The following is a 27,905-nucleotide window of genomic DNA, read 5'->3' on the forward strand; positions in this document are numbered from 1 at the left end:
GCTGACTCTGCTAAATTGTTCCAGAGCAGCTTTTACATTCTAAGTACAACAAGTAAACATGTAGAATGGTTAGAGGTTAGGAAATAAAACCTTGTAATACCACAACCTGATAATACCACAATTTATTCCCTGAAACAGTTTGTATGGATTTGATTTAGGAGTATTTACTAGTTTAAAACCTCCTGAAAAGGGGAAATACCTTTGAAATCAGTGTTTTAATTTTCTGTGCTTTCTTCTGAATGATTTTTATTTAATAAACTACATTTGTAACAACTTTAGTGAGTTTAACTTGTAAGCCTATATACTTACTTTAGTCAGACAAATAAAATAACCTCCAACTGGCAATAGCCTATTATGTCTGAGAGGATTTTCTCCTGTTAATTGAAAATGAACTGGAACTAAGCTAAATTGCTTGAATGTTTAATCTTTCCTTGCTACACTAGGGTTACTAGCAGGTGCAAGCACAGGCACATTTCTAAACAGAAATAACAAGCTATTTAGTGTTTCAGCTCTGGCAAGTGCTGAGAAGGGCAGTGACCTGTAATACCAGTAAGAGTATGAGCATTTCCAAGTCCCAGGCATTTCTGCTAAAAGACAGCTCCTCAAAGCTTACATTTGTTTGTAGCCCAGGGAAATGTTAAAGAAACGTCTTGCAGGAAAACTGATTTCCTTCGTCATTAATGTAGAGAGAATTTAATCTTCAGGAAATGGAACTAGCTTGCAAGCAGGAAAATATAGAGGTTGCTTTAAGGATCAAGCAGCGGGATAGACTGGATCCCCTGTCCTGAGGGAAAATTGCAGTAGTTGCAGCTCCCTGTTCTCTAGGCGTGTGCTCCCTGTATGGTCAGGGATTTGCAGCATGTTCAGGCTGGTCCTGGAGATCATTTATGTGGGGGCAATTGCCCTGCATCCCTAGGGAACCTCTCAGCCCAGAGGAGGCAGGAGAGGGGTTTCAGAGGAGGAAAGGTGTGTCTGGCAGTGGATGGTGATTAGGCCCTGCTCTCAGGAGCTGTGTCCTGCAGAAGCTGCTGGCCAGTGAGGAGGAGAGCTGGGGAGGAGCAGATATCTCCATGTCAGTGAGGAAGGATATACATGTCCACTGGACACATTCACTAAAATCAACATTGCACTTACACAGAGATGAGATGGCAGCTCTTTAAACATTCCCTAAAAAACACCCCAAACACACCTCCTAGTCTCCTCATTATTTTCACTGACAGGCAGTTCCTCCTGTCTTGCAGCACTTCTCAGCCCCTTTTTAACATTCCCTTTTCTATCCTTTACATACAGGTGCTGTTTTGCTCCACTGCCACAATTAAAATCACCTAGACAGAGGCAGTACAAAGGTGCTCTTTGCTCTCTTGTTCCTCAAAGCACGGACATCAAGAACTGGATCCCAGCCCACTGACATCAATGGGAGCCCTTCCATTCCCCTCATGAAGTCTGTGCCAGGTCAAGGAGGAACACAGATGAGAGAAGGCAATTTGGCTGTCACATTTTCCTTTCATCAAGAGCTTTACACAGAAAAAACTCTTTTTAATGTAACTTCTGCTGCTGAGTTGGAGATTTTTGTCCCTGTGAAGTGAATTTCCACTAATAACTACGGAGGTTTTCAGGATGGGTCTGAGAATGGAGCAAAGAACTAGAGTTACATGGGACATCTGAGGTAATGGATGTTTTTATTACCTTTTTTCCTTCATTTGACAGCTGAACTGGAGGGAGACAAGTAAAACCAGTTTGGAGAACAGCAAGTGGAAAATGAAAGCAGTGTTAACAGGGTGATTTAGCTCCAAGGAGCATCCCTGCACCCTGGCACACAGCAATGGGGCTGGACTGCGCAGAGGGCTGAGGGCTGGCATTCAGGTGGCTGCTAAAGCACCAGTGCCACTGGTGATGCCACCAGTGAGCATCATTTTAGCGGCCTGGGTGGGACAGGAGAGAGGATGCAGTCCCCAGTCTAGGACGGGATGTGTAGAAGTGGCTGCACTCATCAAAACTGCCTCATTCCCAGCCACTCTGGGGTGTCAGGAAGGGAGAGATCATGCTGGCAGAAAGAGAACATAGCAGAGCTGGAGACTTTGGGTAAGGATGTAGATAGGGTCTTCTGTAGGCACACACAGTCTGTGGTGGTTGGGAGTGGGGCTGGCCCAGCCTCATCCCCAATGGGCACAGCTGTGAGCAGCACTGACAGCAATGAGCCATGGAGTGCCCAGGGGCACTGACCAACACCACAGGGAACAGAGGGCACACAGGTGCCATGCATCAACAGGAGGGGATAAAAGGTTGGGCTAAAGAGCAAGAAGGGTAGATGCTTGAAGCCTTCTGAAGAGGTAAGGTGTTACTCTCTGTGGGTTGAAGCTTTCTGAAGTTGTCTGGTGACACCCTGTGCATTGTGGCCATCTCAACAGTGACAGTCTTCTCAAGCAGCTATAGAGTTTTCACTTAGAAGATGTTATATTTTAAAGAACATGAATTTCTCTTTAAATGTCAAAGAGTATTTCAAAGTAATGGATTTGTACTTTCTTCATTGGAACAGGAGCCAAAACATGGTTCTAATGGCATGACTCTGGAGCTATCAGCTTTCTAAGGAGGAAATGTACTGAGTGACAGGTAAGATAAAAAAATAATGATTTGTCTCCTTCCTTTAACCGGGTGTCAGCATGGCAAGGGTTGGAAATTCAGGTGAAAGGCTCACATTAAATAAACTTTCTGCCTTCTCCTCCAGTAGCACCTCAGATATCTTAACATTTGGAGTGTCATCCAGAAGTCAACTTTATTTTGACAAGGCCTGGGATGTTTGGGATCATGGTCAGCCTGTAACAGCTTAAGGCATTGTCAGAGAGGTGTGTGAGTGATGGCCAGAGAGCCATCTGCTCCCTAGGGTGACCTCCAGAGTCAGAGAGAATGGAGAAAGAAGGCCATGCCCACTTCCCACACACCAGCCTGACCGAAAGCTAGTGATGTAAATGGAGGTCTTCTTTTTTATGAATGTACAGTCAGGATACCAATCACAAAATAAACGTGGGGTTTTTTACTGAGTATGCCTGGCAACCAAACCATGGATATTTAACTCCTTCAGGTTGTTGTCTCAGTGGAGGTAAGAGCTAATTTATGCCTCTGAGGCATCCACTGATTCTATCAAAGTTCAGAAAATTTCTTTGAAAAATTCTAGAGCCTAAGACAAAAACAAAGAAATATAAAGTTAATTTAGATGGAAATTAATAAACTGTACTTAGCCCTTTTTAGCTTAACTTGCAAAAATTATACCTTGCTGTAGGTCTACTGTAAGGTGCATGTTCTGCCTGTCAAAAATCTTAGGAAACTGATTGCCTAAATGTTGGATGCTGAGCCCTGCTGCCCACTGGACAGCAGGGAGTGATACCAGTCCAGAGGCTGTGGAACAGGGCACAGGTTGGATCTGCAGCAACAGGTTTTTCTATGCTCTATTGCCCCCAAATCCCATGAAATTCTGGATGTGTCCATATGGCTATTCAAGTACACAGAAGCTAATGGAAAGATATTATGTGTCACTGGCATATTTTATGAAAATCCTTTTGCTAGGATTTTTCTCCTGAGAAGCTGAGAGGCCTCAGAAATTAAATATAAACAATTATTTGATTGCTTGGAATGTGATTTAAAGGTTGCTTACCAACAGGTGTGTCTTTGATTGGTTCCATGTAGATTGGTCATCAAGTAGAAACAATCATGGTCCAGCTGTGTTGAGGCTGTGAGGAGTCATGGGTTTTTATTATTCATTCCTTTTTAGCTTTCTGATGTTTTCTTTCTCTTTCTTTAGTATAGTTCCAATATATCATTTTCTTTTAATATACTATATATAATAAAATAATAAATCAGCCTTCTGAAACATAGAGTCAAGATTCTCACCTCTTCCCTCATCCTGGAGACCCTCAAACACCACCACAATTATGTTTTCCCTCTTTCATTTTCCATACCAATAATGGCTGCTTCTCAGTCAAGTTACTGTTGGCAGAGCACCATTTTGGTTTCTACCCTTAGACTGAAAAACAGTAGCAGTGCTTGATGGCACCTCAAATTTTAAAGCTGATTTTTTTTTTTTTTTGGAAGCCAGCATGGTGTTAAATCCAGTATTTGCAAGCGCTTTTTTTGTTGTAATATCTGAGGTTTTTAACTCATAGTCCCAAGTCATAATTGCATCAGCTCCCATTGCTGATAGGCTGAAGATAACGAACCCTCAGTTTGGCATACAGGTTGTCACTAAACAAAATATCTGTTTAGCAAACCATCAGAATTTGTGGATGAGAGGAAGCAGATGTATCATTAAGCACTAAATGGGAATATCATTTACAGTGGATGTCATGTTTCATTTTGATAAACTGCAAAAAAACTCACATGGAAGATGCAGCCCTGTGTATCTGCTGCTGAAAGCAGTGTTTTGAAAGGTAACGTTATGATACTCTGCTGGGCTGCCAAAGCTAAGATTTATTAGAGAATATGATAGATGGCCCAAGCATTACCATAAAAGATAATGAAATGTGATCTATGAGCTGGTATCCCATATAAAACACTCAGAGAAAAGAATCTTCACTTTGTAGAAAAGGCACACATGGAGAGCAGGGGCTTGACTGGGACTATCCAATTGTCATCAGCTATTTGTGCACTTTGGGATGCTGTAGCCCAGTCTTCCTTCATAAACACTGACTGTCCTTGTATCTGAAGAACATTGTTACTATCATTTTTCATAGGCTGTAATGATCAAATACACATTAATGTAAATAAGAAGAGACAGTGAAACCTTTTTGAAGTGGTTCTGTTGCTGGGGAAAAAAATCCTTCTATTTACCTCTCATAGTCCTGTCACTGTCTCTTGAGTGACAGTGGACTGTTTTTAATGCATGCACCTCTTGCACCTTTCCCTCATTTTGAACATTTTCTCTCCTTCCAATTTAATCTCATTTCTAATGCCAGTCTGCATAGGATGCTCATCTTTTAAATCACAACTTAGTTGAAAGGAAATTCTTGGAAATGACATGCTTCTTGAGGCTGTTTTAATTCCTCTTTCTGCAGTCAGTATTGTTAAGACTGTTTGGTTCAGATTTGAACAAAATATTTCTCAACAACTATATTTTTCTTTCTCTTTCTGGAATCCTTGTCTTGATATTATAGCCTATTATGCCTTTTCTTTGGGTATTTACACTGTTCCCCTTATTATCCATCTGAAATATGTAATAAGTATGAAGCAAGTGCAAATCATACTACATTACCATCATAATGAGTAGTAAAGCTCCTTCTGCAGTGACTGATGATCTGCTGCTGGAAAGGCACAGAAAGACACCACTAAAGTGTGATACAGGGATGGGTTATGGTTTGCCAGTGTGATTTTGTGTGAATCATCTGTCCCATTTACTACTCCATTGAAATGGGGTGAATACAGGCATGAGCAGAGGATCTTCTGAAATATTAGACTCATTATTAAGACCAGAGCAAATATTTATGATTTACCATTGTAACTCTGGAAAAAACAAGGATTTATATGAGAATACCAAGTACCAGGAAGTTGTTACTTTAGGGAAGAGGCCATACTCTCCATCTGCTGTAATAGAGCAGTGCAGTGTCAGAAAGCAAAGTCCCAGGCATGGAAGCAGGAGACTGTCTCTTCTCTGATTATACAAAGGGGACTCCAGGAGGAAAACAAGGGCATTGAAATGAGGTGGTTTTTTTCACCAGAGATGGATTTTTTTATGGAAGACTATTAGCAGAGTGAGGGGAAGTGGCAACTGTACATACAGCCACATAGTATGGGCAGGTTTCTAGATCAGTCACATCTTCCCAATAGGGAATCAGCCTTGAGGAGAAAAGGCAGTGATCAGTGAAACAACTATACCATCCCCAACTTCCTGGGGTAGTGAGTGTCATCTGAAGCTGTTGGGATTCACCAACCTGCCTGTGGAGCTGAGAGAGGGACTTGCTGTGCTGATGCTGCGACCATGCAGAAGAGGCTGAGCAGAGGAGAGGGTGCTGGCTCATTGCTGCCCTGAACTGCCCCTGCAAGCCAGCCACAGCCCCTGGCTGGCAAGTCCTCTGTATGAAAACAGAAAATGGTGATTTTTTCAGTGCCTAATGGGCCTAACTGATAAAAACCACTGCCACAGTGACACAGAAGACAGGGTGAGGACAAGCATGGTTGTTATGGGTGTTTCATACATGCAGAATGAGAGAGGTGGCTCACTCTTACTCATTATGTCAAAAACTGCTCAGTCCAGTCTGTGAGCCAACTTTCTTTGTGCTCTCAATCCTCTCTGAAGCTCAGCACAATTAATGATAAATGAACAGCTATGGAATTGATTTCACAAAAGCAATCAGAGATCAATAGCAATACAGTGCAAGTGTTAAACAGTTAACTGCACGTGACTAATTGTGCTCAAAGGATGGGCTGGTTTTGTTCTGCTGACATTTATAAATGGCTAAGCCTTCATTTTCATAGTTTATGATGTCAGATGAATCCTTTGGGAAAGTATTTTCCTTCCGAATGATGTCTATAATTCTGTGCTGAGTGCAATTTACCAACAATTGTAGTGCTTTAAAGCATACAGTAGGCTTGCTTATTTCTGTATCAAGCAACTTGACATTTAAGATAATTTGTTAACTGTAGGAAAAATATATAAACAAGGTAATTTTCTTGTAAACAGTTGCCATGTACGACAAGCAGCATAATTGGTAACCTCTGTCGAAAGCAGGAACAATGAGAGAGACTTGAGAATGTGGGTGTACGAAATGAAAAGCACTACCTTAGGCTGCCTCTGCACTGGGTCTGCTCAGCTGGAAAAGTAAAACAAGCTACAGAGCCTGCTGCTGGAAAAGGTGGTGTTTAGAGAGGAAAAAATCCCACATTTTTCGTAAGGCTTGTTCATATTCCTTCTGCCAGGATGTGGCTGAAGCTGCTGAGCCTGTTGGGCACGTGTCCCTGTCAGGTGGTGATGGCAGCAGTGCTGGGACTCTGCAGTGCAGCTCTTTGGGGCTCAGACCTCTGCTTCCATGGGAAATATGGGTGCAAAACAGCCATTTCTGAATATCAAAATAACACTGTGCACTACAGCTGGCCAGTGTCACAGCGATGGAGCCAGCAGAGCTTAGGTCCTGTTTCCCAGAATGTCAGCTTGGAGGACCCTTTGTTAAATTCTCAGCAGCTCAGCCTGCTTTTTATGTGCATTTGTGCTGTTGGAGGAGAAAGACCCCCCCCTTGTTTCTGGTGACCAAATGTACAAGGATACATCTCATCTATGCATCTCAGTAGAGCTGTTCTCACAAGCATGCTGAGACCTGTACTGGACCCCAACTCACAAAAGCTTTGGTCAATAAAGAGGAAATATGTGATCACTAAAAGCAACACAGTCAAATAATTTGCTTAGAGATACACAGTGATAGGATTCTTCCTTAGTAAGAGTTTGGAGGATTAATCATAGTTTAAAAAAATTGCTGGATGCTTCATAGGCACATACTCATTAACTCACTGCAATCATTAGTGCTCTGTGGGCTCTGGTTCCTGAGTAAGCTGCTGAGAGAGGAGAAAGAGGATTTATTCCTGGAGGCACATTGTTCTGAGCACATCCTTCATCTGGCCAGTGAAAAGATTCATTTTCCTCTCCTATTCACTTTGCTTTCTTGCAGGAGTGCCTTTTGTGGCGCACCTCTCTGTGCAGACCCAGGCCTCTCCTGGCTGCCAAAAGCCTTCCCCATCCACGTGCCCTCCCTTATTACAGCAGCTCCCCTTTGTGGATGCTATTGTCCTCTTTTCTTCTGTTTCTCTGGACTCAAAATCAAATGCTCTGTTTCTCCCAGTTCATAGTGGTGGAAACATGCCTTTCACAGAAAAGATCTGTATCTCTGGTTCCTCTGTTATCTGCTTCCGTGCCACGGTCATCATTCTGAGTTTATATTATGAATCCTGCCTCTATGCCTCTATTCAGATTGTGCTTACAGTATATTTAGAGGTACGTGAAACATTTGCCAGCACCTTATCTTTATTTTAAAAGAAAATAAAATTTTATTCCCTCCTCAAACACGGTCTTTTAGGGGAATAAGGTTTTATGTACTCCCTGTGCATAGTAACAGTGTTGCTAGGGGGCTGTATTTCTGCAGGATCTCCTTCAGCTGAGGGCTCATCTTAACATTTGTCAATGTGTTCAGTGAGAAAAAAGCAGAGCATTGGAAGAAAAACCAAACCTCCCTCCCACCCCCATTATTCACATCACTTTAAACTTTCTATAGATTCAAGGATAATGGTCACAAGGCCTTTGCTCTCCTCTCACTTAGACAGGGTGCACACCAGCTTTGTGGTGAAGTAAATTAAATCAGACCACTATTTTGTCTTAAAAATATGTGCAAATGATGTTTTTGTCTTCATGATCAAGCTTAATGACCAGGTAGAAAATGTTTGTTCAGCACAGAGAGTGGTAATGAAATCGTTGGTTTTGAATGATAAAAGTTGGAGGTGTTTGGATTTATTTTCCTTCTGTCAGAGCTGAGATTTTGTAGAAAGTGGGGAGATTTCCCCACAGGCGACCAAGATACACCATGGGAGGCCCCATCTAACCAATCACCGCTCCACAGGCTTGAATATGTGCTCACTTTCAAATGCCCAAGGATCTGTGTAAAAACAAACTTCTACATGTTCAACATACTTAGTCCCTACCACCAGGGAGAAACAAGTGATTGTATTGGTAGTTTTACTTACAAAGTTATTCAGATTTAGTTTCTTTTTTAATCTCCTGAGAAATATGATGGCTACTCTTTTAAACAAACTCTGGTCTTCAGGCATGTAAAATGAGCATGGGAATCAGACACTGGCTAGGGCCAGCTATTTACAGCAAAGAGAGGGAAGGATGGGAAACCTGCATCTTCACTTTGGTTCTTGAAGGCCATGTGATGCTCCTGTGGCAGGAGCTTTACCTGTTTAAGCTGAAAAACATCTGTGTTGTTTTCAGCAAAATCCTGACTGCATCTCAATAGAGATGCAATCTAGTTCAACCAAGGTAATTTTCAGAATAGAGTCACAACATAGGATTTACTCTTTAATTGGTTTAGTAGAAGATAAGATGCTGTTGTTCATTGCTGTTTTGTTTTTCTTTAAAAATCCATTAACTTCTATGCAGGTCTTTAAATATTTATAAGATTTAAATAATCTCTTAAAGCATCCTCAGAGAAGACATTGACTCTTTTAGTTAAATAGTTTTTATTTTTCTGGTAGGGGAATTGTTTAAGTACTCAGCCAACTAATTCCCCAATTTAATCACAATATTTTTATACTCAAATGTCTGTTTTGTGTAAGCAAAGAGAAATACAAGATAAAAAGTTGTTATATTTATGTGTAAACTGATTCATTCCATGAAGGGGATATTATGCAGTGATTCTGGAGCTGCCTGTAAATTGAAGTTGCTTTCAAATAAACACCTCAGGAACTCATACCCCTCTAAATATTTATATTGTAAGGAAAGTTTTGCCACAAAATATTTCTCCTCTTCTTTTTCCCTTAGAGCCATCTGAAGTGTTCAGGCTATTTACAATATGGATGCTGGAGAATAAGCAAAATCACCCATGAAAGGAGCCATGAAGTTTGTGGTGAAAGCCGTAATTAGAGCCAATTCCAGAAATGAGCAATATTCCCACCTTGGTTCACAGCTCTCGTGCTGCAAGCATGGTCTACAAAAGCAAAGGTATGCATTGCCAATACTTCACATTTTGTGGACACTGCCTTAGGCCTGACTTCTTGCAGTGGCAGGAGACACTTCTCCACAGAATATATTTTCTTTCCAGAGGTCCCTTGCGCAGCCAAAATCTGGGAGGGGAATGGGGGGATGTCCAGCTGTCTGTCTGCCTCAGATGCTTTTATACCTGGGCCTGCTTAGGACAGGCTAAGTGTGAGTGAACAGAGGCTCGTGGGCTGCATTTTTCCTTTAGTTGGCTCGTGGTTGGCTTTATTTGGTTTGCTCTTTTGCAAAATGGTTTTGGTTTCTTCGCTTGTTTGTGCTAACAGCAAAAGTGCTAGGTCTCTGTAGAGTGAAATTAAATGCCAGGTTTAGGATGTGTCTTCAGAGCAATTAATCATTCTTCAGAGATATGGCAAAGGCAGTCTCCAGGACTGTGCGAGCTCAACACAGCTTTCCTGACACTAGGCTTGTGTGGAGCCTCTCAGCTGAAACCAGCATTTCTTGCTGCCAAGCAAATCTGCCTTTTGCAGTTGAGCCTTGTTTTCCCTGCCCACTGTATTGCCCCTGGCAGCCACAGCAATCAGGCACCAGCAGAAATCTCCTCAAAGTGGGGAAAATAATTAACGAGAACAAGCAGAACCATCCATGCACATGACTGCACCCTAAGAAGATGCTCACAAAGGTGATTCACAGTAATGTTCTTAAAACAAAACAGGCACACTAGCAGTAGCCAAAACCAGTGTAAGCACAGGATACTTTCCAGCATTAGCCTAACCCTCTGGTGATAGTGATAAACGATGCTCCATGTTTTTAATCAAGAGACAATATTCTTGCTGGCTGATTGAAGTCTTTTTATTGGAAATAGCTTCCAAAAAGAACCTGTCTTGTTAGTACTGTAAATTCTGCAGGCTAAAATCCTTTGATTCTCATTAAATTAACTAATTACTGTCTCACTGGATCAATGGATTTAGGAGCACTGACATAATCTTGCTAGGAAAGGAAAGCTGCCAAATTCCATGACTTTGCTTAAACCTATTACCCTGGTATCTGTGCACTGAAAGAAATTTATCACCATGTAATTAATGGTCTTAGTTGGTTGATTGTCATATCAAAAGGAGGCAAAGATTTAAGGTTTAAGCTAAGCAAACGAAAAAAGGGTTTTTTTTTTTCTTTCCCAGAAGAACTGCATATGCAGTTTGCTTATTTCAGTTGCTGTTTTTACAAATATGAGAAAAATACTGATGGGGAACAAACAACCTGCATAGGGTTCTGGAGGCACTGGAAGGCAGATGCTATTCAGTGTGCTCAGCAGCCCTGTTGAGCTGGCTGTGGGCACCAAAGGCTCTGGGTGGGAGCTGCTGGGGAGCGGGTGCTGGCTGGCACCCACCAGCTCTGGAGAGCAGGATCTGCACACTTGGCACTATCCTAGGGATGCCTCTGCTTGGCACAGCCAGGCCCATGTCTGGCTGAGGACCCAGGACAGGGCTTGGCCAGCGCTTGGGACCTTCAGCCCCACAGCTGCTGCTCGTGGCACAATTAAAATTCCATCCATGTGCTTTTTTGCCTAGCTTTGCAATGGACTATTTAGGCTCCTGTCCTATGTGAGAAATAAAAAATAGGATTTTATGGTATTAGCAAGCCAATTAATCTCTAAAACAGTTGATCCATAAGGTAGGAGGACTAAATTTTAGAAAGTTAATGGTGCAAATACGCAAAACCCTTTCTCAGCTGCAAGCACTGCATTCTATCCTACTCCTAGCTTAGCTGTCCAAGTGGGTTTATTATGTTTGCTCAGCTATAATCTATACATGTTTTAACATACTCTAAGCTGTTTTTAATTTTAAACTAAGAAACCCTGGCAAATCTCTTTCAATATAATTAGAATTTTCCCTTTAGTTTGCTGTTTAGCCATTATTTTCTGATTTCCGCTTTATTTTCTGGTAGATAAATCCTCTTATTCATTTGTTTCAATGAAGCTTGAGTAAAGGTCATTTAAATTGATTCACCTTTCTTATCTCCCTTGCATTTATTCTATAATCCTGCTTTCCATTGTGTGGAGGAGAATAGCTTTCTTTTCTCTGATTGTTTCTGCTAGAAGAAAAATGGTAACCCTTTATTAAATAAATCTGGGAGAGCTGTGCTCCAAATCCATATTATCACTAGCTTGGGGAAACAAATTATTTCACAAACTTTAAAAAAAGAAAACATGCAGCACTTTTAGCAGTTTGCTGTTAGATGGCCTGAGCTTTTTGCCTCAAGCCTCCTAAGTGAGTGAGGGTAACACTTTGGTACAATTTGCAAAAGGAAAATCTCAGGCAGCCAATTTCAATTGTGAAGCCCTGTGGAGGTGCAGAGGACCAGGGACCTGGGTGGTGCTGGGGCACAGAGCCACCCAACCTTTTCCCATTTGTCCCAGATATTTCCATGTTTAGCAGCACTGTCCAGACTCACCAGCTTGTCTCTTAGCACACAGCCCACACAGATAGCTCTTCTGGAGCTACATGAGGCTTCAGCTTTGAAGGGAATGCTCCTCTTTTGATTCCTACCCTGAAATGCATACCTCTGCAGGGGATAGGTATGAAAATATTATATAAGATATGAAAAGAATAATGAGTGACTACTCAGTTTGCCTTGAAAACTCACCTGAGTGCATAATGTTATTTTCTGTTTGTAGTCAGTTGAAAATAGTGTCTGTAGGCACCTGCACCATTTTCTGTATTTTCTGACTCTGTTCCAGAGGGATGTGTTTGGTTTTTTCCCTGATCAGGTGATGTTTTGTAATGTAGGACAAATTTTAGATTAATAAAATGTGGTATTTTCTAATACTGCAATGTTTAGTAAAGGCATACAATTAGGAAAATAGGAACATAAACCAATCTGTTAACAATATGTTCACATATGTAAAAGTGTATGTTCCCCATTTTGAACAACTAAATCAGAATTGCTTTTTATTTTGTTGCCAAGGTTACTGAATTTTGAATAGTCTCTAGAGAGTGGTGGCTTTAACTCGTTGAACGGCATCATTGTTTAATATTAAGAATATTCTGATGAAAGCTATCTGAGCTGTGGAAAATCACTTCTTCCTTCAAAAACACCTAAAATTAAGGCTGGTAGGGATGGCCCAGATGCAGTTCAGCTAAGCCTGCAGTGATAGGGATACGATAAAATCTTACCTTGAAATCGCTGAGATAAATGTGGGGGACCCTGACTGCAGTACAGAGGCAGCCAATCCTGCAGAGCAGAGAAGATAAAAGCTGACAAGAAAGAGAGGAGAAAACAATCAGGACCCAGACTTGATCCTCCATTCCAAAATGAGAGCTAGATACCAACATGGGGCAGGATTCCTCCAGAAGCTGCCAAGTCCTGCAAAGGCAGTGGGAATGAGATCTCCACTCACACCCTAATAGCCCCAGACTGCATACAAGGGACTCGCTGACATTTTTTTCCCCCTTTTCACTTGCTTCTGTAGCTACCTGCAGGAAAGTGTATTGCAGCATTAGATGTTCCTTCTGTTGAGGCACCAATATGTGAGAATGGGAGGAAATGGCCTTCTCTGTGCTGGGGGATAGGAATGCTCTCCTTTGTCTCACCATGTTGTTCTTTGACTCTCAAACATTCACGGACACTTGAATCTAATGAGTCAAACTAATGCTTTGGCAAAAGAATTGATAAGAAATTAATACTCAGTTTGCGGTATTGAAATACACTGGTCATGAATTTACTGCCACCCACTCATCCAAACACACCTACAGTTATATACATTGACAGTGATATAAGTAATGATAAAGTAATTTGAATTAAATGCTTAATTGAAATATTTTAAAGTATGCCTGTTTGAATGCTAGAAATATTTTATGTAGCATATATTAGTCTTTAAGTAATCTGCATATGGTTTTACTATCATGAAGCTATAAATCACTTGAAAAATTGTTTTATATGCACTGAGTACAAATATAGGGATGTGAGGCAGGGAACTGAAAGGTAGCTGGGTTTTTTTGGGTATTTCAGAAGTGTCATTTACAGGAGGGATGCTGTAATATTGCATTTGGGGTCAGCAGACAGGATTGGGGTAACCCCAGTACCTGCAGAGTTCCTTCAAGCTCAGGTGGCCTGAGGGGGTCTCCAGGAGCTTCCTCTAAAATCTCAGCTCTGCACCTAATTGTTACTCAAAGCTCATTTGGCCGCTAGTTTTTCTTAGGACAAATTTTTTTTTGGTATCATCAAGTTTGTTAGTAACATCTGGAGTGGTCACAGACCACAGCTGCAGGAGAACAAACCTGATCCTTGCACTGTTCTTCAGCCCACTCTTCTCTGATATTTGGTGACCAGGCTCTTTGGATCCATGAGATTCGTCCCACTGTGTCTACTTGCCCTGTGCAGCACTCCTCTGGCAGTTGAGGAATACAGGTATGCAGCACCTGCCAGAGCACTCTAGAGGCAAAATGCCTTTTAAAAATCTCTAGGAAGACAGACACAAATAAGCTCAAAAGCTCTTTTTCCCCTGGTAGCCCAATAATGTAGGTGAAAACTTTTTTGGTTTCATTAGGTTTCAGACTGTTGCTTTCTCCTGCCTGCTGAGCTTCTGTGGGTTTGGCTGTTGAGCGCCGAGTGCCGCTGCTCTAAACTGGAGCCACACTACTGGGTGCTGCTATAATGACCTTTCTCATGAATATGTATTGCCAGATAAGTGAAGCAGAATAAAAGATTAGAAACTTTTAACACTCAAGACTCTCCAGAGCTTCAGCCCTGGAGATTGGAAAAGTATTCTGCTTCTTCAGGAGCAAAGCAGTGAGGGAGCTTGGGGAATCTTTGTGGTCCATTGTTGTGGTTTCTTGGCCTCTAACAAAAAAGGTAGAATAGAGGATCCATTTGTTGCTCTGTTAAATATTTTCTATACAAAAAGCAGTAATGTAAAATGCAATGAGAGTTTTGTACAAAATTTATGAAATTAACCATCAAGGACTCATGGACTAATTACCAAGAAAAATCTGATTTCAGGATGCACCTGGGTATTAGGAGTTTGAATTAATTTCAGAATTAGATCAAATTTAATTCTGCAAAAATGGATAGTACTTGATATAATCATAATGAACATTATTATATACTGTGCAGTGAGGGAACTCAGCTGAGCTTGCCAAAATTCACTCCTGAAATCTCCGCCAACACACAAAAAATAGCTTCCCCCCACAGGCACAATATTGAGGAGTTTTAAAAATACTTCAGGGTGATTTTAGAGTTATGCTTCAAAAGTACCTATTTAAGTTTGGGAAACTATGCCATGTTACTCATTGTCTGGACCAGAGTCCTTTCCAGGATCTCTGATGTTATAACTTTGTGTGGTCATTCAGTGACCCTCTGTCACTTTGCTTGTTTGGCTCCAAATGCCCTCTGCTCTGCTCATCATCGGTTTTATTTTATTTTTTTCCAAAAAGAAAATCATAAAATAAATGTGGCAATTACTGCATTCAGGTCAGGGGGAAAAAAGCCTTTTGTTGCTGTCAAGTGTTTATGTTTTTCTAAACTGTTGGTTAGAAGCAGCCTACAAAAGGAGAAATCATTTTATAGGTGCCCTTTCACACTGGGATCATTAAATTCAAGTCCACAGTTTCATTATCAGCTTCTATTTTCAGAGAGGTAAAAGTCATCTGCAAAAATTTCCATGTAAAGTTTTAGTACCACAGAGAAGGGTTGACTTTGCTGCCTCAAGTTCCTCGACCTTTCTGAGCTCCCTTTGTCTGTTTTGTGGTTCTCACAAAACCTGCACATTTCTCCTAAAAACCACGTTGTCAGCAAGTCAGCTGCTCTTCTCTCCCTTTCAAGGCTGCCTTAATCCCCTCTCATGGCCCACATCCCAGGATTTGGGCTCCCAGTCCCATCCCAGGGCTCTCAGGGAGTGCGCCCCAACCCCTGCCCCAGGCTCTGTGCATGGCCCCACACTAGGCTGATCAAACAGTCTGTTTGCCATACTACTTCTCCTTGTATTCCAACCAAATAAAGAATTTGGAGCAATACAGTGTTAAAAATGGCAGCCCTGAATTTTCATCCACTGTTTGACTAAAAGCAATACCCTCAAATACCTTGTAAAACCACCTTGAGCATAAGATTTACTTTTTACCTCATTCAGTAAATTTCAGGCATAGAAATGTTGCTGTTCATTAACAGCACAGCTACCTCTTGAATAAATTACATTTAGCATGGTATTAGCATTTCATCAGTAATCAATAATTCCCTTCATCAAGCTAGTTCTAAATCTGTGAGGAAATTTACCTTTGTGCGGTTGCTTTCATCTTAAAATGATTGTACTAAATCCTACCCTGAGGCAAAAAGTCTCAATAAATACCCTAGGTGCAGTGTGTCTTCACCTTGGGGAAATCAGGAACTGACATCTGTCTCAGTGAGATTTTTGAAATGTTGCCCTCAATATTGTGACACCTAAGATCCATAAAAGTGAGATTTGTACTTTGCTTTCCCCACACGTTCCAGAGGGAGGAACCTGTTAATATACAAAGAGATTTGTTCAAGGCCAGGTTGGATGGGGGCCTGAGTCTAGAGGGTGGCATCCTTGCCCATGGCAGGAGCTAGAATTAGATGGAATTAGATGCCCTTTAAGGTCCCTTCCCACCCAGGTAATTCTGGGATTCTGTGTTTTGCAACATTCAGGACCATGTGCAGAGAACTGGATTTGGAAAGCAACATCAAGGGCACTTATGCTATGTTAATAGCTATCTGATCCACAAAGTATTTTACTATACCACCTGCTTTTATTTTTTTCAGCTTTTGTGTGCTAATGGATGTAGTAGCTCCAAGCACTCCTAAACTGCTGTGGAAAAATCCTAACTTCATTTTGGTTTTGCAAAATTATCCAGAGACCCTCTATCTTAGGAAAATATCTTCCTAAGATAGAGGGTCTCTGGATAATGCATGCAAAAATTACATCTACAGAATCCAACTTTTTTTTTTTTTTTGCCCCTTTAAAGCCCCCATACCATTAGTATTGTGATCCTACTTATTTTTCAAAGGAAGCCTGTATTTTCTGATGGCTTTATATTATCATTTCAAAGATTCCAAAACACCCAATTAGTACCCTAGCTGAACTAGTTCTTTTGAATCCATTATTTCTCTAAGAAAACAGAATTAGTTCTTGGCTGATGTGTATGAAGTTTTACTGTGAGGGTAGTTAGAAGAATCTAAGAGTGCATCTTGTGTGAAGTATGCTGCTTTTCCTCTACTATTCCTGAATGTCATTGTGCTTAGCTGTGAAAGCAGGCTTGGAGGAGATAACCCTATCAGTTGTGGGAACTTATGAAAAATAAATGCTCTCTGGCAATGCTTTTTGCAATATTTATGATTTCCCAAACTAGTACCTTCTGTGTTGCTGACTGCAAGGTTGCTGACCTTGAAAGATCTTGCCGTTGCACAAGGCCACACAGCAATTGAGGACAAAATGGGGCCTGGCCATTTTTCTTCCAAAAGTCACTAATCAAAGGGCTTTTCTCCAGCCCCCTGCAGACTGTTCTTTAGACTAGGTCTCTCATATTTTCAGATACCATCTTCTCACTGCTGACTGGCCAGATGTACACATACTTTGCTTTAAGCCATACCAAAGGCTTAAAACCCAAGAGATAGTCAACTTTGTTCTAACAGCTGTCTCACTGAGAAACAGACCCTGTCTCAGTGCACTTCTGTGACTTTTCCTGATTTTGTTCAAGACAAAACCTTGCTCAGGTCTTCTGCAATTACCTTTGTGTGAAATGAGTCAGCAGCTGCAGGATTTCCTTTATTTGTCACCCAAACTCTTGAACTGCCAGACAGCTGCTACTGAGACTGCTTGGGTGGTGACTCCCCAAAGGAGGTTGATTTTTTTAAAAGAAAAATTATATGCCCAGGTTTATAACTGTGAAGTAATGTGGTAATGGAAGTCTTTATTGGTTTTCTATTGGTAGCACTTTGAAATGTTTTGCTTGAAACATAATTTCAAAGCATTCTCCTTTCTCTTCATTTATCTCTGCTCTGCCAGCTTTAAAATGTTCTCTCTCAAACTTCTGGGAATTATAGCTTAGTGTGGTTTGTTTCTTTTTTTCCCTGAGTGAAGGTTTGCACTAAGACTGCTATTTGCTTTCCAATATTAGAATGTGTTGAATCCCTAATTACAGCAATCGGACTTGCACCTTGTTACACAGTAAAAGATAAAAACAGCCTTGTGTGAGGCTGCCCTGGTATCCATGCAGTCAAAACCTCATTAAGAGAAATGTTGTTCTGTCTACACCATCTCTCCCAAGCAGTTCTGGACAGGGAACATCATAGGAGACATTTTAATGTCTCAAATTAATTTGAGCTGCAGCTTTTCACATGAAAATCTCCACTGCTCCTAAACTACATGGATTTTGAAGCGCATGTACATTTACTTGATTGTTGCCTATTAAGAATAATTTCTTGGAAAACACAGAGTACAGGTACAAGTTCTGAGCAAGAATCCTTAATTTGGAAACATTTTCTGATTTAAAAACAGCAAAATGTGTTGAGGCTTCCAATCACCACAGAAAAACAATTAATTGCATGCTATAAGTTTGAGGCTAGAGTTCTTCCAATGATTCTTGTTGTTTGTGGGAATAAGAAACTATTTATAAATGTGAATTTTGTGTGTCAGCTATGTCCTTGTGTTTAATAGAAATTTATATTAAAGCAATCAACAATAATCAAGAACATTCCTACAGACACACTGAGACTAATACCAAATCTAAGAGTATAAACTACTGTACTATTGGTTTTTACATCAGAATTATTATAAGAGTTATTGTCTTTGAAGGTAATTTAGCAAGAAGATAGTTTGGTTTTGGATTTGTGCTGTTAGATAGATATGATAGCTTTCAGCTTGCACATTGCTCTAACAATAGTGACTTGGGTTCTTAGTACCTGCTGCTTTTGTACACTCCTTAATGTAGGGTCTTCTAAGATGCCAGGTGTTCATATTTTTCTAGTTTTCTTTAGTAATCCTATAATCATTTTTCCTTTATTTAAATACCCTGCTAATTCCAGTCCTAGCAGCGAAAGCAAGTTCTTACTTATGGCTTACACAGATGAAGTGTACTCAGGTTCATAATTTGGTATTTATATTTAAAATATATTCAGTGTACTTGATGCCAATACTAGTAGTTTGGGGAAACACAAAATTAATAAATGAGAGGTTAAACACTCCACTATCTCTTCTTCAATATATTCAATATCATCTCTGGGCCCGATTCTTACCTAATTTGGGGTAATTTAATGTTGGTTAAGCTTAACTGACAGGAGGGGAGTTATTTTTCATTTACTAGAAATAACGTGGCACCAGAGATTCATTTTTATATATCATGTCTTTATATTTCCTAATACAGGCTAATGAAGCTGAGCACCTGCTCAGAAAGTGATTGCTCCTTGTGATGATTCCCATTATGTTAAACTATCACCTGGGAAAAAAAAAGTCATTGTTTCCTTTTAATATGCAAGTTTAGGAAGAAAATGTCTGCTAAAATGTGCCTTTAATCTTTGTTACATAAACAGGCATGAGGCTTTATAAAAACCAAGCTTGTATCTGCAAGGATGAGCAGAGTTTACCAGGAATAGCTGCACAGGGTCTGCAGTGACCAGCCCTTTCCCCTCTCCTTTTCTTAGGGCTTCACTCATTCTCATGCAATGAGACAGAACGGAATTGGAGAATGCTAATGCATTCACCTCCTTAGGTTGGATAATAAACCCCACATCTAAGTTTTTTGGAAGTTACCATCAGCAGAGAGGAAGCAGAAATGAAAATGCAGACTCTACCTGCTTATCACACCAAGTCTCTGATGGGTGCTCTCAGTTTCAAGATCTGTGGGTGTTGAAAGCTTGATCCTGCTGTTATTCTGTAAGACTGAAAGGACAAGATAAAAAATTCAGTCTATTCACAGTATATACTGATAGTAATATTTTTCATAACCTTCATGAGCTTTGTAGAGAAAATAACATTTTTAAAGTGGAAAACAAGAGGATTATGTGGGAAATAAGGGAATCAAGAAAAATGAAGTAATAATCGCAGGTTTGGCACGCTACCCAACGGTTCAGTATGGGCATGACTTGCCTCATTGTGTAGTTTATATATGGCCTCATTACAAGCAAAAGTACAATTTACTGTAGAATTATTTTCTGGAAGGTCTGTTTTATGCATCATGTACTTTCCTGGCACTTTACAACCATGCTTAACCTGTATAAAATTAACTATATTTATAGGTGGTATCTGAACGAGCCAAACATGATTTTTTTTTTCTCCAGCTCATTTCCTAAATCAGATACAGTAGCTTAACTCAGAATAGAAGAAACATGATGAATTTCAGCTTTGGTGAGATGTCTGCAGCCCAGCTCGATTGCTCTCTTGTAATAAGATAGATCACCCACAGAAATTTCCTTTGGACTTGAAAGTGAGCCCTATGGCTCAGCTGGGATGAGGCCTATGCCTCAGACTGAAAAGCTTTTGTATGAGAGGAGAGTAGAAGGACAAATAGCTTTTACTTATAAAAAAAGAAAGAGTGGGTAATTTTGAGGGTATTTTACCTCCACTGGAACTACCTTTCTGTTTAATGCAAAAGATGAATGATAATAATCAAACAAGTAATGTTATTGTAAAGTGTTAAGGTGGGGAGAGTGTTCTGCTGTGTGGGAAATCAGAAATCTTATCTGTTGTCAAAGTCCATGTGCATTCATCTTGTAGAATTATGCCTTCAGGTGGTAGCTAACCATCCCAGTGCTCAGTAATTACTCTTTGGCTTATTTATCAGAATGATTGTGTTACTGCCAGCATTTGAAGAGTTCTGTGTAAAAGAAATTCACATGTAGCTCACCTTCAGTCCTCTATGCCATCTATTAGCTGGCATTTCTGAACACCACAGAGTCTCTTCTTCAGGACACATATTGCCCTGAGGAATAAGTAAATAGGTAATTTAATTTTTTCTTTGAGGATAAATATTTATCCTGAAATAGAAGCTATTTTACCTACATCAAATAATGAAAAACTTCAGTCAATATACAATACAGGGCCCTGGCTCACCAAGATTGACTTTAATTTTCATTTCAGTTCAAGTCAGGCATCTTATTCACTAAGTATCCATTAACACTTAGAAAGGGAGACATGGGGTACACGAAGTTTTCAATTAGAGGCTATTATACACAGCTTAGAACAACCATATGTTGTTGTAATTTAGGATTATTATGTAATATATTTTAGGGGAAAAAAGCAACAAAACTGTTTCTCTCTTAAATGCCTTTTACCCAGATAGTATTCATATAGGGTTCTTGTTAAAAAGTAAATAAAATTTCAAGGATGTGGGAAGGAGAGTATCTCAAAAAAAAATAAAGAGGAAGATGTGAGAGTTTAAATGCCACCCTTCTCAGTGAAGTCAGCACTAGAAAGTCACAGGGAGAAGATTCAGTGTTGCAGTCTATTGTGTGATAAGGACGTGGCACGGCTGATAGCGGGAAGGCTCCCTGGCTGCCCATGCTCACAGGCCACAGCCCCTCACTGAAATGCTGCCCCAGCCTCTCCCTGCAGACCCCTGGTGATGGCACTGCAGTCTGAGAGAGATGCTGGGCTCCAGCTCAGGAGAAGAAAAGCTGGTAATTCATTACCATTTAATGACCTTCCAGAGTGGGAGCTCATCTCAATAGCATATTAAAGCAATCCATTCAGGTATAACAGAATGGATAGGCCAAACTAGATCAAAAATCCCTGAGCCATACACTATTTATTGCCAGCTGAAAGATAAGCTTCATAGGAGGAGCTACTGTATATTTGCCTTCTGGTGTAAAACTATTTTTAAATCTCCAAAGATATATTTAAAAACCCATTCAAAGCTACCTATCAGTCTAAGGTCTGTGGGAAGAATGGCCTTCTGGCTCAAATCTTCAATGTGGATAGCATTAGTTCTCAGTGTAACATTTCAGGATTAATATATTAAATTCATATATATGTGTGTATATATACATATAAGACATATATGTATATCTATACATATAAGATAGATAGATATAGACATTGTCATAGCAAGAGAACTCGTTGATAATAAAATTAAGAAAATTGGGGAACATTTCCCAAAGCAACAAGTAAACAATTCTGCACCTTATTTATGAGTATGGTTTGCTCATAAATAGACCCGAGACATTTTTTTACATATACCAGCTTCCTATTACCACCTTGGGAAAGCAATAGTTAAATTTAGGACCTGAATCTATGCTCAAAGGTGAGCAATAAGTCAGGGACAAATAGGTATGTGTTAATATAATCCCAATATATATTAAAAAAAAAAAGAAAAGAAAAGCATTTGTGCTGTCTCCTGCAGCAAGAGAAAGAACAAATTGCAGAGCAGTACTAGTGGCTGTGCTTATTCACTTGCACACAGCTCTATGCAAACCAACCTTCACCTTTGTTCAGAAAAATGATGTATCTGCAAAACACTGGCTAGAACTCTCCTGTGTTCCTTCAGCTGAGCCTGCTGCTGGAGATGAGTCACAGAATCTAAAACCAGCTTTTGCATATCCAGTCACTATAAAGAGAACTAGAGAGCATTGTTTGAATTTGTTTTTTACTGAAACAAAACAGAGCTTTCTCTCTCGTTATATTTAAAAAAAAAAAAAAAAAAAAAAACAATTTCACAGGTCTTGTAAAATGTCTTTAGAATTTGAGCACTAAATGACTGGGTGGCATAGAGAAGAACAGGTTGATTAAATGCAGAAATGTGTAGGAATGAATGTCGAAATCCGCATTTGTTGCAGCTTATATTTTGGGAGACATCCTGCAATTTGCCCATATTGTGTTTGAATGAATAGTCTTAAGGTATAGCATAAATTTCAGTAATATGTAGTAGAAAGCTTTCTTCTTAGAAATCCCCAGCACTTTTAGGCAACACTGCTATCTACTGGGACACTTGTTCAAACCACACTAAGCCTTTAGAAATGGCAGGGAATAAAAATGTGGTGGCAGCAAATTTGGCAACAAGTCCAAGACAATGCCTGGATGGGTGAGAGCCTGACCCCACAGAGGGCTGTGTACCAGAGCCCCCACTGATAAATTGTGTAAAAAACCTAACCCTGCACTTGTAGCCAGCCAACAGCTAAAAAACTGCTTGGAGGCAGTGGGAACAAATACTTTGAAGGAAGGAGGTTCCCCATGTTCTCCCAACAGTGATAGGTGTTTGGACCAGCACAAGGGCACAATCAGTGATAAAAGTTGCAAAACTTGTCTGAACTGAAGAACCAATATGCTCATGGGTTTGGAGTGAAATGAAATAATTTTAACATCAGAGCGACATTTGGGATATCTAGGAGGTAATTCAGTCTTCCTAGGAGGTAATTTTTTCTGCAAGCCCAAACTTGCTCAAGATACCTGTGGTGGGATTATTTTGTAAAAATCATAGTTACCTGCAGAAACAAATCCGCTGTTATGAAAAGCTGGACATCTTTTCAACGTACCATCTCACAAGTGCTTTCAGAATAATGTTATTCACTTTATAGAAAATCACAAAAGCTGGAAGTGTTAAAAGTAGGACCCTTTAAAGAGAATATTGATTTAAATGAAAGCTACAAGTGCTGTAGAGTATGCTGGACGTGCTTAAAAGCTCTTTAAATTGCAAACCTAATCTAACTTACAGAGAGGGAGACCTTGTTCCCTTTCATTTGGGGCTGGGAAGCAGAGTGGGCTTGAGCAGCAGAGCTTGTACATACATTTTCAATGACTCTAGTGAGTAAACACTAGTACCTGACTGCCTGTATCAAACCAGCTGCACAACAGTGGCTATAGAAGCTGCATTCTCTTGCCTAGATGATTTTACCTGTTAACACAAAAACTTGTTTGATGCATACGTGAAGAATTCCAGCGGTTGTCTTTTTGATGTTGAGTATGAAAGGGAATACACCTCATTAAAGGCACATCAAAAGGATAAAAATGCAATCATTAATCTATGTTTTATGACATTCTCCTAACAATGTGCTGTAGAAATCTATATTGCATCAAAAAGCAATATAGAAGAAAGGTCCTGAAAAAGAACGGTCCTGAAAAATTCCTGGAGTGATAGAAGGACTCTTATACTCTTCCTTTTTCTTTCTTTTAAATTTCCTGAGCCCTCCATTTTTTACCTGAAGGATAGCCATACTCAACCTCTTCTCACTGGTGCAATTTTAAAGCCTGCACAACAGAGGCAAGGTTAGAGGTATAAAACATAAACACGAATCCACTGTGCTTAAATCCTGCATCTTGGCAATAAATTGCTGCATTTAATCTACTTGACTCTGAGCATAGTGAGTTGTTGGTGCAGTGTGCATACCCAGCCCTAAATTAAAGCAGGCTAATTTCTTCTCTGGCTCACCCAACTCCTCCCTCTAATGTACTGAGGAACGTCTCTCTGCCTGGTGACACCACCCCAGTGTCAGATTTAAATTGCATTAGATATCGTTTCTAATCAGGGAGGAAATCCATAGCTGGCAAGTAGGGCAGGTCTTCATCCTCACTAGCAGGAGAGAAATGAGCTGGAGCTTTGGGTCAAGATCTCCAGTCCTGACTTGAGCAAGAAATTATGTAGTTGTGGGTAATTTACCTGACAGGACTAAGCCTGTAGCACTCAGCTGAGCATCTCTGCTGCTTTTGGAAAGGAAAAGTTATCTGAAGCTTGAACGTATTTGGAAAAAATCTGCCAAAACAGGAAAAAATTCCCCCAGGTGACACCAATGCAGGCAGTTAAACTCTGAGTAAATGAAGTGCTGGATCCCTCCCCTGCTTTCCTTGCTCCTCCTTTGTGTCAGGTCCAGATGAGACGCTGGGGGATGTCACTCCCTGTGCCAGCCTGCTGTATGTGCCCACAGATCTCCTCTGCAGTATCTGAGCACTGCAGTGCCTGGAGAACAGCAGCTTAGGTGGGGGTTGTTTTTAAGGAAATCCGCTATTCATTGAGGAATTGCTCTTTAAAGTTCAGAAGTAGGATTTTATTTTCATATGATTAGATGTACTAGAGCAAATAAAACTTCCTGAATATTTTATTGACAAGTTTTCTGGCAAGGATTTTCACTTAAACAGAAGCTGAAAACAAATGTTGCAGGAAGTTCACAGAAGATTGCTCCTTCTCTAACCTGTAAATGAGAATATTAAGACTGGAAATAGGCTTCCACAGTATAACATTTATCATGTAACAATAATGTTACATTTTTACTATTAAAACCAATAAATATAGTTGTAAATAATCATACAGATGTTCATTAGAGTAGATACTCTTCTGAAAATATTTTCTTTCTAGCTACTGAAATTAAATACAAAAGACGAAAAATGAGACTTAAATATGTGCTGCCATATGGGAATTAGGAGAATTTAAGGTTTCAGGCTGCAGGAATTGTCAAAGCAAATTTTTTCATTTAGAAATACTCCTGTATTAGCTACTTACAGGGACATACATCATTCAGTCATGAAACAAAAGTGATATCATATGATTTAACAGGATAATTAGCTATCCATACATCCATTAGCAGATGCTAAGAATAATCATGAAATATTTCTGAGATACCTGTCCTAGTTGAAAACTTAACAAGAAAATTGTTAGTAATTCTGAATGAAGGATAAATTCGACATTTCTTTAGTCTTTGCATGAGCTTTTGAAGAAGCAAAACACAGTCTTCTATGTAATATATCCTCTTGTTAGTAATCATTTACATATTGTTACTACAAACCCAAAAGTAGAGGACTTCAAGGTCTTTCCAGCTCCATGTGGGCTCCTCCTGGTGAACCTGGGGTTCCTTGCCACTGAAGTGTCCCTGAGACACAGAGATTCCTTTCTCTCATGCTTTCAAGGTTTTGCTACCCTGCAGGTCACTATAATCTTGCTTTCTGTATTGAATTTGGCACAAACCAGAGCCCTGTGCTGTGGTTAAACCTGCAGCTGGCTGCACACCCCCACAGAGCACAGGGGTGGCAGGAGGGATGTCTAGAAAAGAGGAAAGACTTGCACTGTCAAGGATCCAGAAGCTTTTGTGATTAAAAAAGTGCAAAGATAAGGGAGGTCCTCAAAATGATGGACTTTTGTGGGAAATGAAATCCTGTTGCAACAACACGAGAATACACTTAGAGTTCTATCAATGCTTGGTCTCCTGGCCAAAGGTTCAACTATTTTGAGAACCTCAAAGTGTTAATTGTATTAACTGGTTGTGGGGAAATAACACAAGTGGGTTTTGCTTCCTTGCTAGGCTGGCAGTGAGAGGTGACTTCCTGCCTGCTGTTTTCAATCTGACAGGCAGAGGTGTCTGTCCCAGGGCTGTCCTCAGGTGCGCTTCACACACAGGCACCTCAGGAAGCTTGCTCTAGCAGTCAACAAGTCAGAAAAGCATCAGCACATTGGCTTTGGCCAGGGCAATGGACATGGCTTCAGGTCTGAGCCGTTTTCCACACCAGCCTCAGTGCTCTGTGGAACAGACCCTCACTCCTCATGCAGAAGAATGAGTTGAATTAAACCCTGACATATGTACATGTAATGGCAATCGTGCTTGTTAAACTCGAGCTGAATTCATCCTACCCTGCTTCAGCAGAGCGGCTGATGTTAAATCACATGTGCAGGCTTGCAGCAGCTCCTGTTTGAGCCCACTGCTGTGGTGTGAGCTATTTCTCCCTTCACTGTCACAGCAAACATGAGCCACCAATTGCCGGGTGCCTTGAGCCGTGTCCAGCCCTTGCAGCTTGCTCAGCTTTGCTCCTGCTGCACACTCCAGCACTGTTTATTTGCATTCCAAAGCCATACACATCAGATCATGCACTAAAACATGCTTTGGCTCAACTAAGACCTGTTCGAAGGCCTAAGAAGGGTGAGAAGGAGGTTCTTTCCAATAGCACTTCACAGGCAGGGAAGGATAAGTTTTAATATCCTCTGCCTAGGCTTCACGAAGGTGAGATTTCGTCTGCCATCATCATAAATTGCTTCCAATCTTTAACTCTCCCCCACACAGGAAATAGCACAAACAGTAATATAGCTGTCAACAAACCAGCTGAATCAAAACAGAATTTTTCTGAATCACTTCTTAAATAATGGTAATTGAAGAGAAAAGAGTACTTCAAAGTTTGTGCTCAGACTTTTCAGCATTCAGCTAGGAAAACATCTCTGAACATCCCCCTTTTCTCTCAGGTTTTTCTCCCTTTACTCTGAAGGTCAAAGGTTTAATTTGTATGCTCGTCGCTGTCTTTCACTTTCCAACATATCCCTAATTGAAATTTGACACATATACCCATTAGCTGAATTTATTCTTTTTCCATGCTTCATTAACAATGCTCTTTGCTATATTACAACACTAATGCTCATCATAAAATGCTCTCCTATGCAATGTGGCTTACAAAGGATGGTGATTGATGGTATCACAGGTAACATGGAACCTAGAAGGTATAACTTTAGGTGCTGAAATTGCAAGCTGTGGCAGGAATCTCAACAGCTATGGATGGATCCTGACTTTGCAAAGTCTATTAGAGGTGTAAAATGTCAATAACTTCTCTGATGCTGCAGCATAAGCCCAGCTAAAGCAAAATCCATGCACACCTCCGTTCTCTGAACCTGAGTCTGCCACCAGGAACTTCTGGCTAAACTAGATTGTAATCTACATTATTCACCTGAAATGTTGAATATAATTTTTACTACTAAATTGTCTACAATTGGGTCTTGTAACTAGAGAATGAAACTCAGAACCATAAATGCAAATGAGCTTTTCACTTAAAACTGCAATTTCCTTTCTGATGTACTGTACCTCTTGTCCATGAAGTTCTGTCTTTTTTGGAAAATGACATTTTCCTACGGTGTATAAGTTTCATTGGGTTGTCATGGAAACTGGCTCTCTCTCTTTCTTTCTCTCTGTCTCCAAGTCTTTCACCTTGAGAGTAAAATGGTTGTCATTTACAGCGCATAATTTTGCAGGTTAAACTTTCTATGATCACTCAGACAGTGATGAGATACCACCCCAGAGCTCGGGGAGAGGGGAAATGGGGAGAGTTCTCAAGTGTTTCCAAAGGGGATAGTCCAATCCCTACCCCATTTCAGGGACAAAGGGTGCCACAGGCTCTGTGCTTTGTGTTTACAGGAGCGGCAAACAGGCACTGGCTCCTCCTGCGCCTGCTCCAACAGGGGATGTGCTGGCTACACCTGCCCCAGGAGCCTGCCTTGGTGGCCCTCAGCAAAGCCACACGTCCCCCCAGGAGCCA

Source organism: Ammospiza caudacuta, chromosome 8 (genome assembly GCF_027887145.1).
Source record: "Ammospiza caudacuta isolate bAmmCau1 chromosome 8, bAmmCau1.pri, whole genome shotgun sequence".
In the NCBI taxonomy this organism is placed as follows: Eukaryota; Metazoa; Chordata; class Aves; order Passeriformes; family Passerellidae; genus Ammospiza; species Ammospiza caudacuta.